This window comes from Manis pentadactyla, chromosome 2 (genome assembly GCF_030020395.1).
Source record: "Manis pentadactyla isolate mManPen7 chromosome 2, mManPen7.hap1, whole genome shotgun sequence".
Classification (NCBI taxonomy): Eukaryota; Metazoa; Chordata; class Mammalia; order Pholidota; family Manidae; genus Manis; species Manis pentadactyla.
This window is the reverse complement of record NC_080020.1, coordinates 27468928-27487573: the sequence shown is the minus strand read 5'-3', so window position 1 is coordinate 27487573 and position 18646 is coordinate 27468928.

Here is an 18646-nt window from a genome sequence, read left to right as displayed (position 1 = left end):
GTTTTGCTCACTCAGTTTCTCTTGCTTCTCCTTCTGAGAGGTTAGTGAAATCATTTGATACTTGTTTTTCTGCGCCTGGGTTATTTCACTGTGCATATTACCCTCTAGCTCCATCCATGTTGTTGTAAATGGTAGGATTTTTTTATTTTGTTTTTGCTGAATAATATTGCACTGTTCATCTTCTGATGGACACTTAGCTTGGCTATGGTAAATAGTGTTAAACATGGGGGTGCACATGTCTTTTTTAAACTGGGCTTCTGCATTTTATTATTTTTTATGTATGTATGTATGTATTCATTTACGTACTTATTTATTCTTTTTTCATTTATCATGAGTCTAAAACTACATGAGTAACATTATGTTTAGTAGACTCCCCCATCACCAATTTACCCAAGGTTAAGGTACTACAAAGTCTGGTTGTGAAGGGAGGGAGAAGGTTGGAAAGGGGGCATTACGATTAGCTCACGTAATGTCGGGGGTAGGTCCCACAAGGAAGTCAGTATAGTACAGAGAAGTCAAGTAGTGATACTACAGCATCTTACTATCCTGATAGACAGTGATTGTAATGAAGTGGGAGGGGATCTTGATGTTCTGGTCAGTCTAGTACCATAATCTTGCTCATATAATTGTACATTGGTTATAGTGAATAGTGCTGTGATAAACATAGGGGTGCAGATGTCTTTTATAAACTGGTCTGCTGCATTGTATTAATTATATTTTATGTATGTTTGTATGTGTGTATGTATGTATGTATTCACTTATGTACTCACTTATTTATTCTTTGTATATTTATCATTAGTCTACAACTACATGAGTTACATTATGTTTACTAGACTCCCCCCATCACCAATTTACCAAAGGTAAGTGACTAGGAAGGCTTGTTGGGAAGGGAGGGAGAAGGGTGTACAGGGGGCATTACGATTAGCTCACATAATGTGTGGGGAGTTCCCACGGGGAAGACAGTATAGTACAGAGAGTTCAGGTAGTGATTCTATAGCATCTTGCTATGCTGATGGACAGTGACTGTATCGGGGTATGTGGGGTGGACATGATCTGAGGCGTGTAGTAACTAAAATGTAGCTCATATAATTTTAGATTGCTTATTATGAATAGTGCTGTGGTAAACGTAGCGGGTGCATGTGTCTTTTTTCAACTGGGCTGCTGCTTTCTTCCTTCTTTCTTCCTCACTTTCTTTCATTAATTAATTATTTATTTATTTATACATGTATTTATTTATTTTATCATTTTTTTATTGATGGATTATTTCTGTGTGAATGTATTTATTTAATTAATCATTCGTTCCTTCATTCATTATGTATCTATCTATCTATCTGTGTGTCTATCATTCTATGTAACTTTCTTTTTGTCTTCCTTTATATGTATATATATATTTACTTCTTTATTCATGCATTCATTCATTCATTTATCTGTCTTTCCATCTATCTGCCTGTCTGTCTGTCTATCTATCTTTGTGTCATTAATATACAATTACATGAGTAACATTATGTTTAGTAGACTCCCCCATTACGAAGATGCCCGCACACACCCCGTTGCAGTCACTTTCCATGAAAATAGTAAGACACTGTACAATCACTACTTGTTTCTCTGTGTTGTACAGCCCTCCCTCTGACACCCTTCCCATATTATATGTGCTACTCCTAAAGAACACTTTCTTTCCCTTGTCCCCTTATCCCTCCATTCCCAACTATCCACCCCAGTCCCTTTCCCTTTGGTAATTGTTTGTCCCTTTATGGTTTCTGTGAATCTGGTGCTGTTTTGCTAATTCAGTTTCTCTTTGTTCTCCTTCTCCATCAATTAGTGAAATCATTGGGTACTTGTCTTTCTCCGCCTGGCTTATTTCACAGAGCATAATACCCTCTAGCTCCATCCATATTGGTGTACATGGTAGGATATGTTTTCTTCATCTGGCAGAATAATGTTGCACTGTTCATCTTGTGATGGACACTTAGCTTGCCTGTTGTGAATAGTGCTGTGATAGACATAGGGGTGCACATGTCTTTTATAAACTGGGCTGCTGCATTCTATTATTTATTTATGTATGCATGTATGTATGTATTTACTTATTTGTTATGTATTTATTTAGCAATATTCTAATGCTACATGAGTAACATTATGTTTACTAGGCTCCCCCCATCACAAAGATTGCCCCAGATACCCCATAGGAGTCACTGTCCATGAGCAAAATAAGATAGTGTATAATCACTGCTTCTCTTCTCTGTGTGGTACAGCCCTCACTGTGACCCCGCTCACACATTATCCGTGCTAATCGTAATGAACACATTCTTTCAATCTCCCCTTATCCCTCCATTCCCAACTATCCACCCCAGTCCTTTTACCTTTGGTAACTGTTTGTCCATTCTTGGGTTGTGTGAATCTGGTGCTGTTTTGCTCATTTAGTTTCTCTTGGTTCTCTTTCCACAGAGGTTAGTGAAATCATATGATACTGGTCTTTCTCTGCATGGCTTATTTCACTGATAATAATACCCTCTAGCTCCATCCATGTTGTTGTAAATGGGAGAATTTTTTCTTTTGTTATTGCTGAATAATATTGCACTGTTCATCTTCTGATGGACACTTAGCTTGGCTAATGTGAGTAGTGCTGTCATAAATATAGGGGTGCACGTGTCTTTTTAAAACTGGGCTGCTGTACTTTTATTCGTTTTTCTGCCTCTCTAAATATCTATCTGTTTATTTATTTATTTACCATTTATCTACAATTACATGGGTGACATTATGTTTACTAGACTCACCCCATGAACAATTTACCAAAGGTTGAGGGACTGCGAAGTCTGGTTGTGAAGGGAGGGAGAAGGGTGGACAGGGGGTATTACGATTAGCTCACATAATGTGTGGGGTGTCCCACGGAGAAGTCAGTATCGCATGGATAATTCAAGTAGTGATTCTATAACATCTTGCTCTGCTGATGGACAGTGACTGTAATGGGGTATGTGTGGGGGGCTTGATCTGCGGTGTGTAGTAACCATAACGTGGATCATATAATTGTAGATTGGTTATTGTCAATAGTGCTGTGATAAACATAGGGGTGCACGTGTCTTTTGAAACTGGGCTGTTGCTGCCTTCCTTTCCGCATGTATGTATGTATGTATGTATGTATTCATTCATTCATTTATTATCTATCTATCTATCTACCTACCTGTGTGCCTATCTTTCTGTCATTAATGTACAGTTAGATGAGTAAAATTATGTTTACTTTTCTGCCCTGATCATGAAGATACCCCCAGGTACCCCATTGCACTCACTGTCCATGAGCATAGTAAGATGCTGTGGAATCACTACTTGTCTTCTCTGTGTTATACAGCCCTCTATGTGCCCCTCCTCCTACATTATATATGTGAATTCTAATGTGCACATTGTTCCCTCCTCTCTGATCCCTCCATTGCCACCCATCCACCCCTGTCTCTTTCCCTTTGGTAACTTTAGTCCATCCTTGGTTTCTGTGAGACTGCTAATGTTTTCTCCTACAGTTTTTTCTTTGTTCTGATACTCCAATCATGAGTGAAATCATTATATATATGGTGAAGAATATTCTCTGTTCCTCTTCTGTTGCAGCTCCCCACGGCTGGGCAGTGCGCGCCATTGGGGTGGAGTTTGAAAGAGCAGCACTGTTGCCTGGAAATTCCATGATGTCACAGTGGTGGCTCATTCCTAGAGACAGAATGTGTATGCTTAGTGGAGCAGCTGTGATTCTGGTGAGGTGGACACTGACCAACTTGTCAGCATCAGGTAAAATGGAATCCAGACCCAAGGTACTGTGTGTTTCGTTTTATTTTGGTGTCAGTACTAAACAATTCCGTGAGCAACATTATGGTTATTAGACTACCCCCATTACCAAGTCCCCACCACATAGCCCGTAAGAGTCCATGTCCATCAGCCCAGGAATACGCTGTAGAAGCGCTACTGATCTTCACTGTGTTATACTGCCTTGCCCATGCCTGCCGCCTGCCCACATTATGTGTGCTACTCGTAATGCCCCATTTTCCCTCTCTTCCCTCCTTTCCAACCCATCCTCCCTAGTCACATTCCCTTTCATAACCATGAGTCTATTCTTGGGTTCGGTAAGGCTACTACTGTCTTCTTCCTTCACTCCTTTTCTTTTTCCTCATACTCCACAGGTGAGTGAAGTCAATTGATACTTTGTTTTCTGCGTGGCTTATTTCACTGAGCATTATACCCTCTAGCTCCATCCATGTTGTTGTAAATGGTAGGATTGGTTTTCTTCATCTGGCTGAATGATATTCCACTGTTCATTTACCGATGGACATTTACCTTGGCTATTGTGTATAGTGCTGTGATAAACATAGGGGTGCAGATGTCTTTTCTAAACTGCTCTGCTGCATTCTATTATTTATTTTTTATGTATGTGTGTCTGTATTCATGTATGTACTTACTGATTGTTTATTTATTTACATTAGTCTACAACTACATGAGTAACATTATGTATACTTGACTCCCCCCATCACTAATTTACCAAAGGAAAGGGTCTAGGAAGGCTGGTAGGGAAGGGAGGGAGAAGGGTGTACAGGGGGCATTATGATCAGCTCACACTATGTGTCTGGAGGTCCCACGGGAAAGTCAATATAGTACAGAGAGTTTAAGTAGTGTTTCTGTAGCATCTTGCTAAGCCAATGGACAGTGACTGTAATGGAGTATGTTGGGTGGACTTGATCTGGGGCGTGTAGTATCCATAGTGTAGCTCATATTATTGTGGTTTGGCTATTGTGAATAGCGCTATGGTAAACATAGGAGTGCACGTGTCTTTTTTAAACTGGGCTTTTGCTGTCTTTTTTTTTTGTAGATAATTATATTTTTATTGAAGGCTAGTTCACACACGGTATTACATTACATTAGTTTCAGGTGTACAACATAGTGATTCAACATTTATATACATGACAATTCTTGGTACCAGCTCTCACCATACCAATCTGTTACAATATCTTGACTATATTCATTACATCCCAGTTACTTATTATTTTACAATTGGACGTGTATACCTTTTTTTTTTTGTGAGGGCATCTCTCATATTTATTGATCAAATGGTTGTTAACAACAATAAAATTCTGTATAGGGGAGTCAATGCTCAATGCCAATCATTAATACACCCTAAGCCTAATTTTCATCAGTCTCCAATCTTCTGAGGCATAACAAACAAGTTCTTACATGGAGAACAAATTCTTACATAGTGAATAAGTTCTTACATGGTGAACAGTACAAGGGCAGCCATCACAGAAACCTTCGGTTTTGCTCATGCATTATGAACTATAAACAGTCAGCTCAAATATGAATACTCATTTGATTTTTATACTTGATTTATGTGTGTATACCACATTTCTCTCTTTATTATTATTATTTTTAATAATAAAATGCTGAAGTGGTAGGTAGATACAAGATAAAGGTAGAAAACATAGTTTAGTGTTGTAAGAGAGCAAATGTAGATGATCAAATGTCTGCCTGTAGACTATGTGTTAATCCAAGCTAGACGAGGGCAATAGAACATCCACATATGCAGAAGATTTCTCTCAGAATGGGGGGGTGAGGTTCTAAGCCTCACCTCTGTTGATCCCCAATTTCTCACCTGATGACCCCCCTGCGACTGTGCCTGTCTTAAGTTGTTCCTCCCTTGAGGAACCTTACCCGTCTCTGGCTAACCAGTCATCTTCTGGGGCCATACAGGGAAATGTAAAGTTGGTGAGAGAGAAGCCTTATTGTTTGAAATGGTTAGCTTTTTACTTCTTTGCATATTTATGCCCTGTAGCTTCTATGCCCAGCATTTGTCTTGGGGTATCTTTATCACTTGGAAGAATTATAATACTCGGTAAATTTGATATGAGGCATGAATTCTATTTAAGGGTTATAATTAGGAAGGAAGAAGAAAAGCTATAGAAGTAGCAGGTGGAAGAAAACCTGGGAAGATTGATTATTTCTTTGACCTATCTTCTTGTAGAGTAACTTCAGCATGTATAGGTTTTAAGCTACTACTTAAATTGTGCACACACATTAACATAATAGGAGTATAGTTACATAAACAAAGCATACCTGTAATTACCAGCAATCTCCAGTGAAACCAAGAAAACCAGTTAGGCACCTTAGGCATTTGTGAAAACTTATCTATGATATGGTGGATATTGTCCAACTGAACTTGAACAGTCTGAGAGAAATCAGACAAATTAAAACAACCCATTCCTGGGGAATGTTCACATCCCTTATGTTCTTTTAACAGTAAATAGTCTGTAGTTGTAAGATTTTGGAGCGCTACAATTTGCACTTCTCCTAATTCTTGATTGAGTTCCAACAGTATAGATCCAGTCAGATTTGTTGTTTTACTGTATGCACAGGCCAGCTTAGATATCTCCTTCCTCATTCCCATGGCAAGTCCAGGAACTGGTGGGATGAGTGCATCTATAGCTGTAGCAGTGCGTGGATCTTTGTTGGGGTTTTTTGATGATCATCTTCTGGCATGAGTCCTCCAGAGAGTGCTGATGTTGGAAGTTCTTTTTCATATAGTATCTTAGTTCATTTTTGGGGTAGCCCAATTAGGCTTTGATCCTCTGTATAAACACAAACAGACCCTTTGCCTACACTTTTATAAGCCCTTTATACTCTTGTGTAGACCTCAATGGAGGTTACCACACAGGAAGTGCCCTTTTTTTCTTTTTGGTATCACTAATCTACACTTACATGATGAATATTATGTTTACTAGGCTCTCTCCTATACCAGGTCCCCCCTATAAACCCCTTTACAGTCACTGTCCATCAGCATAGCAAAATGTTGTAGAATCACTACTTGCCTTCTCTGTGTTGTACAGCCCTCACTTTTCTCCTACCCCCCCCATGTGTGCTAATCTTAATACCCCCCTACTTATCCCCCCCTTATCCCTCCCTACCCACCCATCCTCCCCAGTCCCTTTCCCTTTGGTACCTGTTAGTCCATTCTTGAGTTCTGTGATTCTGCCGCTGTTTTGTTCCTTCAGTTTTTCCTTTGTTCTTATATTCCACAGATAAGTGAAATCATTTGGAATTTCTCTTTCTCTGCTTGGCTTGTTTCACTGAGCATAATACCCTCCAGCTCCATCCATGTTGCTGCAAATGGCTGGATTTGCCCTTTTCTTATGGCTGAGTAGTATTCCATTGTGTATATGTACCACATCTTCTTTATCCATTCATCTATAGATGGACATTTAGGTTGCTTCCAATTCTTGGCTATTGTAAATAGTGCTGCGATAAACATAGGGGTGCAGTGATCTTTCTCATACTTGATTGCTGCATTCCTAGGGTAAATTCCTAGGAGTGCAATTCCTGGGTCAAATGGTAGGTCTGTTTTGAGCATTTTGATGTACCTCCATACTGCTTTCCACAATGGTTGAACTAACTTACATTCCCACCAGCAGTGTAGGAGGGTTCCCCTTTCTCCACAGCCTCGCCAACATTTGTTGTTGTTTGTCTTTTGGATGGCAGCCATCCTTACTGGTGTGAGGTGATACCTCATTGTAGTTTTAATTTGCATTTCTCTGATAATTAGCGATGTGGAGCATCTTTTCATGTGTCTGTTGGCCATCTGTATTTCTTTTTTGGTGAACTGTCTGTTCAGTTCCTCTGCCCATTTTTTAATTGGGTTATTTGTTTTTTGTTTGTTGAGGCGTGTGAGCTCTTTATATATTCTGGACGTCAAGCCTTTATCGGATGTGTCATTTTCAAATATATTCTCCCATACTGTAGGGTTCCTTTTTGTTCTATTGATGGTGTCTTTTGCTGTACAGAAGCTTTTCAGCTTAATATAGTCCCACTTATTCATTTTTGCTGTTGTTTTCCTTGCCCGGGAAGATATGTTCAAGAAGAGGTCACTCATGTTTATGTCTAAGAGGTTTTTGCCTATGTTTTCTTCCAAGAGTTTAATGGTTTTATGACTTACATTCAGGTCTTTGATCCATTTTGAGTTTACTTTTGTATATGGGGTTAGACAATGGTCCAGTTTCATTCTCCTACATGTAGCTGTCCAGTTTTGCCAGCACCATCTGTTGAAGAGACTGTCATTTCGCCATTGTATGTCCATGGCTCCTTTATCAAATATTAATTGACCATATATGTCTGGGTTAATGTCTGAATTCTCTAGTCTGTTCCATTGGTCTGTGGCTCTGTTCTTGTACCAGTACCAAATTGTCTTGATTACTATGGCTTTATAGTAGAGCTTGAAGTTGGGGAGTGAGATCCCCCCTACTTTATTCTTCTTTCTCAGGATTGCTTTGGCTATTTGGGGTCTTTGTTGTTTCCATATGAATTTTTGAATTATTTGTTCCAGTTCATTGAGGAATGTTGCTGGTAGTTTCATAGGGATTGCATCAAATCTGTATATTGCTTTGGGCAGGATGGCCATTTTGACGATATTAATTCTTCCTAGCCATGAGCATGGGATGAGTTTCCATCTGTTAGTGTCCCCTTTAATTTCTCTTAAGAGTGACTTGTAGTTTTCAGAGTATAAGTCTTTCACTTCTTTGGTTAGGTTTATTCCTAGGTATTTTATTTTTTTTGATGCAATTGTGAATGGAGTTGTTTTCCTGATTTCTCTTTCTATTGGTTCATTGTTAGTGTATAGGAAAGCCACAGATTTCTGTGTGTTGATTTTGTATCCTGCAACTTTGCTGTATTCGTATATCAGTTCTAGTAGTTTTGGGGTGGAGTGTTTAGGGTTTTTTATGTACAATATCATGTCATCTGCAAATACTGACAGTTTAACTTCTTTACCAATCTGGATTTCTTGTATTTCTTTGTTTTGTCTAATTGCAGTGGCTAGGACCTCCAGTACTATGTTAAATAACAGTGGAGAGAGTGGGCATCCCTGTCTAGTTCCCGATCTCAGAGGAAATACTTTCAGCTTCTCGCTGTTCAATATAATGTTGTCTGTGGGTTTATCATAGATGGCCTTTATTATGTTGAGGTACTTGCCCTCTATTCCCATTTTGCTGAGAGTTTTTATCATGAATGGATGTTGAACTTTGTCAAGTGCTTTTTTCAGCATCTATGGAGATGATCGTGTGGTTTTTGTCTTTCTTTTTGTTGATGTGGTGGATGATGTTGATAGACTTTCGAATGTTGTACCATCCTTGCATCCCTGGGATGAATCCCACTTGGTTATGATGTATGATCCTTTTGATGTATTTTTGAATTCGGTTTGCTAATATTTTGTTGAGTATTTTTGCATCTACGTTCATCAGGGATATTGGTCTGTAGTTTTCTTTTTTCGTGGGTTCTTTGCCTGGTTTTGGTATTAGGGTGATGTTAGCTTCATAGAATGAGTTTGGGAGTATCCCCTCCTCCTCTATTTTTTGGAAAACTCTAAGGAGAATGGGTATTATGTCTTCCCTATATGTCTGATAAAATTCCGAGGTAAATACATCTGGCCCGGGGGTTCTGTTCTTGGGTAGTTTTCTGATTACCGCTTCAATTTCGTTGCTGGTAATTGGTCTGTTTAGATTTTCTGTTTCTTTCTGGGTCAATCGTGGACGGTTGTATTTTTCTAGGAAGTTGTCCATTTCTCCTACGTTTCCCAGCTTGTTAGCATATATGTTTTCATAGTATTCTCTAATAATTCTTTGTATTTCTGTGGGGTCCGTCATGATTTTTCCTTTCTCGTTTCTGATATTGTTGATTTGTGTTGACTCTCTTTTCTTCTTAATATGTCTGGCCTGAGGCTTATCTGTTTTGTTTATTTTCTCGAAGAACCAGCTCTTGGTTTCATTGATTTTTTCTATTGTTTTATTCTTCTCAATTTTATTTATTTCTTCTCTGATCTTTATTATGTCCCTCCTTCTGCTGACCTTAGGCCTCATCTGTTCTTCTTTTTCCAATTTCGATAATTGTGACATTAGACCATTCATTTGGGATTGCTCTTCCTTTTTTAAATATGCTTGGATTGCTATATACTTTCCTCTTATGACTGCTTTTGCTGCGCCCCAGAGAAGTTGGGGCTTAGTGTTGTTGTCATTTGTTTCCATATATTGCTGGATCTCCATTTTGATTTGGTCATTCATCCATTGATTATTTAGGAGCGTGTCGTTAAGCCTCCATGTGTTTGTGAGCCTCTTTGCTTTATTTGTACAATTTATTTCTAGTTTTATGCCTTTGTGGTCTGAAAAGTTGGTTGGTAGGATTTCAATCCTTTGGAATTTTCTGAGGCTCTTTTTGTGGCCTAGTATGTGGTCTATTCTGGAGAATGTTCCATGTGCACTTGAGAAGAATGTATATCCCGCTGCTTTTGGATGTAGAGTTCTATAGATGTCTATTAGGTCCATGTGCTCTACTGTGTTGTTCAGTGCTTCCGTGTCCTTACTTATTTTCTGCCCAGTGGATCTATCCTTTGGGGTGAGTGGTGTGTTGAAGTCTCCTAGAATGAATGCATTGCAGTCTATTTCCCCCTTTAGTTCTGCTAGTATTTGTTTCACATATCCTGGTGCTACTGTGCTGGATGCATATATATTTAGAATGGTTATATCCTCTTGTTGGACTGAGCCCTTTATCATTTTGTAGTGTCCTTCTTTATCTCTTGTTACTTTCTTCGTTTTGAAGTCTATTTTGTCTGATATTAGTACTGCAACCCCTGCTTTCTTCTCGCTGTTGTTTGCTTGAAATGTGTTTTTGCATCCCTTGACTTTTTGTCTGTACATGTCTTTGGGTTTGAGGTGAGTTTCTTGTAAGCAGCATATAGATGGGTCTTGCTTTTTTATCCATTCTATTACTCTGTGTCTTTTGATTGATGCATTCAGTCCATTAACATTTAGGGTGACTATTGAAAGATATGTACTTATTGCCATTGCAGGCTTTAAATTTGTGGTTACCAAAGGTTCAAGGTTAGCCTCTTTAGTATCTTACTGCCTAACTTAGCTCGCTTTTTGAGCTGTTAATATACACTGTCTGGAGATTCTTTTCTTCTCTCCCTTCTTATTCCTCCTCCTCGATTCTTCATATGTTGGTTGTTTTTTTCTGTGCTCTTTCTAGGAGTGCTCCCATCTAGAGCAGTCCCTGTAAGATGTCCTGTAGAGGTGGTTTGTGGGAAGCAAATTCCCTCAGCTTTTGTTTATCTGGGAATTGTTTAATCCCACCGTCGTATTTGAATGATAGTCGTGCTGGATACAGTATCCTTGGTTCAAGGCCCTTCTGTTTATTGTATTAAATATATCATGCCATTCTCTACTGGCCTGTAGGGCTTCTGTCGAGAAGTCTGATGTTAGCCTGATGGGTTTTCCTTTATAGGTGACCTTTTTCTCTCTAGCTGCCTTTAAAACTCTTTCCTTGTCCTTGATCTTTGCCATTTTAATTATTATGTGTCTTGGTGTTGTCCTCCTTACATCCTTTCTGTTGGGGGTTCTGTGTATTTCCGTGGTCTGTTCGATTATTTCCTCCCGCAGTTTGGGGAAGTTTTCAGCAATTATTTCTTCTAAGATACTTTCCATCTCTTTTCCTCTCTCTTCTTCTTCTGGAACCCCTATAATACAGATATTGTTCCTTTTGGATCGGTCACACAGTTCTCTTAACGTTGTTTCATTCCTGGAGATCCTTTTATCTCTCTCTATGTGAGCTTCTATGCGTTCCTGTTCTCTGGTTTCAATTCCATCCATGGCCTCTTGCATCCTATCCATTCTGCTTATAAACCCTTCCAGAGTTTGTTACATTTCTGCGATCTCCTTTCTGGCATCTGTGATCTCCCTCCGGACTTCATCCCATTTCTCTTGTGTATTTCTCTTCATCTCTGTCAGCATGTTTATGATTCTTATTTTGAATTCTTTTTCAGGAAGACTGGTTAGGTCTGTCTCCTTCTCTGGTGTTGTCTCTGTGATCTTTGTCTGCCTGTAGCTTTGCCTTTTCATGGTGATAGGAATAGTTTGCAGAGCTGGGACGAGTGACGGCTGGAAGAACTTCCCTTCTTGTTGATTTGTGGCCCTCCTCTCCTGGGAGAACAGCGACCTCTAGTGGCTTGTGCTGGGCAGCTGCGCGCAGACAGGGTTTCTGCTTCCTGCCCGGCTGCTATGGAGTTTATCTCCGCAGTTGCTGTGGGCGTGGCCTGGTTTGGGCTGCTGCTCCAAAGTGGTGGAGTCGTGTTGGAGGGGGAGTGGCCTGGAGGGTATTTATCTCTGTAAGGGGTCTCCCTACTCCCTGCTGCCCAGGGGTTAGGGTGCCCAGAGATCTCCGGATTCCCTACCTCTGGATTGAATGTCCCACCCTGCCCTTTTAAGACTTCCAAAAAGCACACACCAAAACAAAACAACGACCAAAAAAAAAAAAGAAAAAAATTTAAACAAAAAAAAAAAATTTTTTTTTAAATAAAAAAAAAAGTGGCTGCTCGTTTTTCTTTATTCTCCAGAGCCAGCCTCAGGCATCTGCTCACCGGTCTTGCTGCCCTGTTTCCCTAGTATTGGGGGCCCTATCCCTTTAAGACTTCCAAAAAGCGCTCGCCAAAACAAAACAGCAAAAAAAGAAAATAAAAAATTGGTCGCGTGCTTTCCTTATGTCCTCCAGCACCCGGCCTCCAGTGCCCGCTCACTGTTCTTGCTGCCCTGTTTTCCTAGCATCCAGGGCCCCGTGGGCACGTACTGTGTCTGCGCTCTGGCCAGGATGGCTGGGGCTGGGTGTTCAGGAGTCCTGGGCTCCGTCTCCCTCCCGCTCTGCCTATTCTTCTCCAGCCGGGAGCTGGGCGGATGGGCGCTCGGCTCCCGCCGGGCCAGGGCTTGTATCTTACCCCCTTCATGAGGCGCTCGGTTCTCTCAGGTGCAGATGTGGTCTGGATATTGTCCTGTGTCCTCTGGTCTTTATTCTAGGAAGAGTTGTCTTTGTTATATTTTCATAGATATATGTGGTTTTGGGAGGAGATTTCCGTTGCTCTACTCACGCCGCCATCTTCCGCCCCTCCCTGGGCTGGTGCTTTCTGACTTACTTACTTTCTTTCTTTCTTTGTTTCTTTCATTTCTTTCTTTCTCTCATGTATGCATTTATTTATTCATGTATTCATTCATCTGTCTTTCTATCTCCGTATCTATCTATTTACGTATCTATCGATCTTTCTGTCTTCCTTTATATGTATGTATGTATTAACTTATGTAGTCACTTATTTATTCTTTGTTTATTTATCATTAGTCTACAACTACATGAGTAACATTATGTGTACTAGACTCCCCCCATGAACAATTTACCAAAGGTAAGGGACTGGGAAGGCTTGTTGGGAAGGGAGGGAGAAGGGTGTACAGGGGGCATTACGATTAGCTCACATAATGTGTGGGGAGGTCCCACGGGGAAGACAGTATAGTACAGAGAGTTCAGGTAGTGATTCTATAGCATCTTTCTCTGCTGATGGAGAGTGAATGTAATCGGGTATGTGGGGGAGGGCTTGATCTCGGGAATGTAGTAATCATAACGTGGATCATATAATTGTAGATTGGTTACTGTCAATAATGCTCTGATAAACATAGGGGTGCACGTGTCTTTTTAAAACTGTGCTGTTGCTGCCTGCCTTTCCTCATGTATGTATGTACATATTTATTTATTCATTCATTCATTTATTATCTATCTACCTACCTGTGTGTCTATCTTTCTGTCATTCATGTACAGTTAGATGAGTAACATTATGTTTACTTTTCTACCCCCATCATGAAGATACCCCCAGTTACCCCATTGCACTCACTGTCCAAGAGCATAGAAAGATGCTGCGAAATCACTACTTGTCTTCTCTGTGTTGTACAGCCCTCTAAGTGCCCCTCCTCCTACATTATATATGCGAATTCTAATGTGCCCATTGTTCCCTGCCCCCTGATCCCTCCATTCCTGCCCATCCACCCCAGTCTCTTTCCCTTTGGTAACTTTTGGTCCATTCTTGGCTTCGGTGAGACTGCTAATGTTTTCTCCTTCAGTTTTTTCTTGGTTCTGATACTCCAGTCATGAGTGAAATCATTATATATATGGTGAAGTATATTCTCTGTTCATCTTGTGATGCAGCTCCCCACGGCTTGGCAGTGCCCTCCATGGGGGAGGAGTTTGCAAGAGCAGCACTGTTGCCTGGAAATTCCATGATGTCACAGTGGTGCCTCTTTCCTAGAGACAGAATGTGTATGCTTAGCGGAGTAGCTGTGATTCTGGTGAGGTGGACACTGACCAACTTGACAGCATCAGGTAAAATGGAATCCAGACCCAAGGTACTGTGTGTTTCTTTTTAATTTGGTGTCAGTACTAAGCTATTCCATGAGCAACATTATGATTATTAGACTACCCCCATTACCAAGTCCCCACCACATAGCCCATAAGAGTCCATGTCCAGCAGCCCAGGAATATGCTGTAGAAGTGCTACTGATCTACGCTGTGTTATACTGCGTTGCCCATGCCTGCCGCCTGCCCACATTACGTGTGCTACTCGTAATGCCCCATTTTCCCTCTCTTCCCTCCTTTCCAACCCATCCTCCTCAGTCACATTCCCTTTTGTAACCGTGAGTCCATTCTTGGGTTCGGTGAGGCTACTACTGTCTTGTTCCTTCACTATTTTTCTTTTTTCGGATACTCCACAGGTGAGTGAAATCATTTGACACTTTTTGTGTTCTGTGTGGCTTATTTCACTGAGAATAATACCCTCTAGCTCCATCCATGTTGTTGTAAATGGTAGGATTGGTTTTCTTCATCTGGCTGAATAATATTCCACTGTTCATCTACCGATGGACAGTTACCTTGGCTATTGTATTTAGTGCTGTGATAAACATACTGGTGCAGATGTGTTTTCTAAACTGCTCTGCTGCAATCTATTATTTATTTTTCATGTATGAATGTCTGTATTCATGTATGTAAGTTCTTATTTTTTATTTATTTACATTAGTCTTCAACTACATGAGTAACATTATGTTTACTTGACTCCCCCCATCACTAATTTACCAAAGGGAAGGGACTAGGAAGGCTGGTTGGGAAGGGAGTTAGAAGGGTGTACAGGGGGCATTACGATCAGCTCACACTATGTGTGGGGAGGTCCCATGGGAAAGTCAATATAGTACAGAGAGTTTAGGTATTGATTCTGTAGCATCTTGCTAAACTGATGGACAGTGTCTGTAATAGAGTATGTTGGGTGGACTTGATCTGGGGCGTGCAGTAACCATAGTGTAGCTCATATAATTGTAGATTGGCTATTGTGAATAGCGCTGTGATAAACATAGGAGTGCATGTGTCTTTTTTATACTGGGCTTGTGCTTTCTTACTTACTTACTTTCTTTCTTTTTTCATATCTTTATTTCTCTCATGTATGTATTTATTTATTCTTGTATTCATTCATCTGTCTTTCTATCTACATATCTATTTATCGATCTGTCTATGGATCTATCTCTCTAACATTCTGTCTATCTTTCTTTCTGTCTTCCTTTATATGTATGTATGTATTTATTTATTTATTTATGCATTCATTCATTTATCTGTCTTTCCATCTATCTATCTGTCTGTCTATCTGTCATTAATATACACTTACATGAGTAATATTAGGTTTACTAGACTCCCCCCATTACGAAGATGCCCCGCAGATACCACATTGCAGTCACTGTGCATGAGCATAGTAAGATACTGAAGAATCACTGCTTGTCTTCTGTGTGTTGTACAGCCCTCCCTGTGACCCCGCCCCCACATCATACGTGCTAATCGCAATGTACGCTTTCTTTCCCTCTCCCATTATCCCTCCATACTCAACTATCCGACCCAGTCCCTTTCCCTTTGGTAACTGTTAGTGTCTTCTTGGGTTCTGTGAATCTAGTGCTCTTTTGTTTATTCAGTTTCTCTTGGTTTTCCTTTTCCAGAGGTTAGTGAAATCATTTCATACTTGTCATTCTCCGCTGGGTTTATTTCAATGTGCATAATATCCTCTAGCTCCATCCATGTTGTTGCAAAGGATACGATTTCTTTTCTTCATATGGCCTAATAATATTCCACCTCTCATCTTCTGATGGACAGTTACCTTGGCTATTGTGAATAGTGCTGTGATAGACATAGGGGTGCACATGTCTTTTTTAAACTGGGCTGCTGCATTCCATCATTTATTCATTTATTACTTGTCATTAATCTCCAATGACATGGGTAACATTATGTTTACTAGACTCCCACCATCACCAATTTTCCAAAGGTAAGCGTCCAGGAAGGCTGGTTGGGAAGGGAAAGAGAACGGAGGAAAGGGGGCATTTAGATTAGCTCCCGTAATGTGGGAGGCTTTCCACATGGAAGTCAGTGTAGTACAGAGAAGTCAAGTTGTGATTCTACAGAATCATACTATGCTAATGCATAGTGACTCTAATAGGGTATGTAGTAGGGAGGGAACTTGATGATCTGGGGAGTCTACTAACTATAATATTCTCATATAATTGATGATTTATGATAGTGAAAAAAACCCCACATATTCCCGACTAGATAGCGAAGGAACCAAGGGAAAGAAAAAAAAAACGGTAGGCGAGGGTGGGTTGCAGCTGGGTGAGCTGCCGGCGGGCGTCCCGCCGGTCCCTGCAAGCTGCTGAGCTCTCTCGGTTGGTCCGCAGTGATTCCCCGGCCTCCCCCATCAGGCAACGCGCCGCGGTGACCCCGGGGTCATTTTCCCAAGGCGCCTGCGCGGCGGCCCCGACGGCCCCCGGTACTTTGAGGCCGATTGTCTGCTGAGCCGCTTTGGCCAGGGCCCGCCGCCGCCTGGGCCCGCCTCCGAGGCGACCTCGAGGAACCTCCGGGCTGAAGAGTAGCAGGTGCGGGCGCTCGTACGGTCTCGGGAGGCACTCGATTGCAGTCCTCCTGCCTGTCCGCGCTCAGACGAACGGTTCTCCCTCCCCAGGAAGCAGCGAACCGCCGCCGCCGCCCAAGTTTCCCGACGGCCTTCGCCTGGCGGAAGGGTGCAGCCAGCATGTCGGCCCTATGAGAGCGGCCGCTGACAGCTCCCGGCGCCCGGCGCGCCCACCGCCTCCCCGCCGCCTGGCTCCACCCAGGGGCGCCCTCGGCCTCGCCCGTGCCCACCACCCCTGCCCACCGCCCGACCTGCGCGCATGCAATTGTACGGTGTTTATTTTTTTTGCATAAAGTTTTTTACTCAGCATGTCTGTGAGATTCAATCATCTTGTATTGGTGATTCAGTCCTTTCTATTGATGAGTAGTACTTCTTTGTATGAATAAACCACAGATTTTTTTAAAAGTCTGGTTTTAGTTTTGCCTACTATGACTCAAGTCTCTCAGAAGGTTTGTGTATAGGTGTTTTTGTAGACATAAGCACCCATTTTCATTTGAGTAAAAGCCTACAAGTGGAATTGCTGGGCCATGAGGTCAGTATGTTTTTAAGTTTATCCAGACCGCCAGATCTTTTTCCCAAAGTGGTATACCGTGTTACATGCCCACCAGTTTGAACAGCAGTTGAGTTCTGGCAGTGTCAGTTTTTTTTTAAATTTTAATCACTCTAACACAGTTGTGATGTCACAATGTTATTTTAATTTGCTTTTATTTGATGACTAGTGTTGCTGAATGTTTTTCCATGGACTCATTGGCCATTTGTATCTCTTCTTTTATGAAACGTCTCTTCACTTTTCTGCATTTCTTAATTCAATTTACAATTTTTTTATATTTTGGTATCATTAATCTACAATTATATGCAGGACATTATGTTTACTAGGCTCCCCCCTTTACCAAGAACTCCCCACATACCCCTTCACAGTCACTGTCCATCAGCATATTAAGATGCTGTAAAATCACTACATGTCTTCTCTGTGATGTACAGCCCTCTCTGTGACCCCCCTCGCACATTATACATGCTAATCATAATGCACGCTTTCTTTCCCTCTCCCCTTATCCCTCCAGGCCCAACTATCCACCCCAGTCCCTTTCCCTTTGGTAACTGTTAGTCCATTCCTGGATTCTATGAATCTGGTGCTGTTTTGCTCACTCAGTTTCTCTTGGTTCTCCTTCTGAGAGGTTAGTGAAATCATTTGATACATGTTTTTCTGCGCCTGGGTTATTTCACTGTGCATATTACCTCTATCTCCATCCATGTTGTTGTAAATGGTAGGATTTTTTTATTTTGTTTTGGCTGAATAATATTGCACTGTTCATCTTCTGATGGACACTTAGCTTGGCTATGGTAAATAGTGTTAAACGTGGGGGTGCACATGTCTTTTTTAAACTGGGCTTCTGCATTTTATTATTTATTGTTTATGTATGTATGTATGTATGTATTCATTTACGTACTTACTTATTTATTCTTTGTTCATTTATCATGAGTCTACAACTACATGAGTAACATTATGTTTAGTAGAGTCGCCCCATCACCAATTTATCAAAGGTTAAGGGACTAGAAAGGCTGGTTGTGAAGGGAGGGAGAAGGGTGGAAAGGGGGCATTACGATTAGCTCACGTAATGTCGGGGGTAGGTCCCACAGGGAAGTCAGTATAGTACAGAGGAGTCAAGTAGTGATACTACAGCATCTTACTATGCTGATAGGCAGTGACTGTAATGAGGTGTGGGGGGGGAACTTGATGATCTGGGCAGTCAAGTAACCATAATCTTGCTCATATAATTGTAGATTGGTTATAGTGAATAGTGCTGTGATAAACATAGGGGTGCAGATGTCTTTTATAAACTGGTC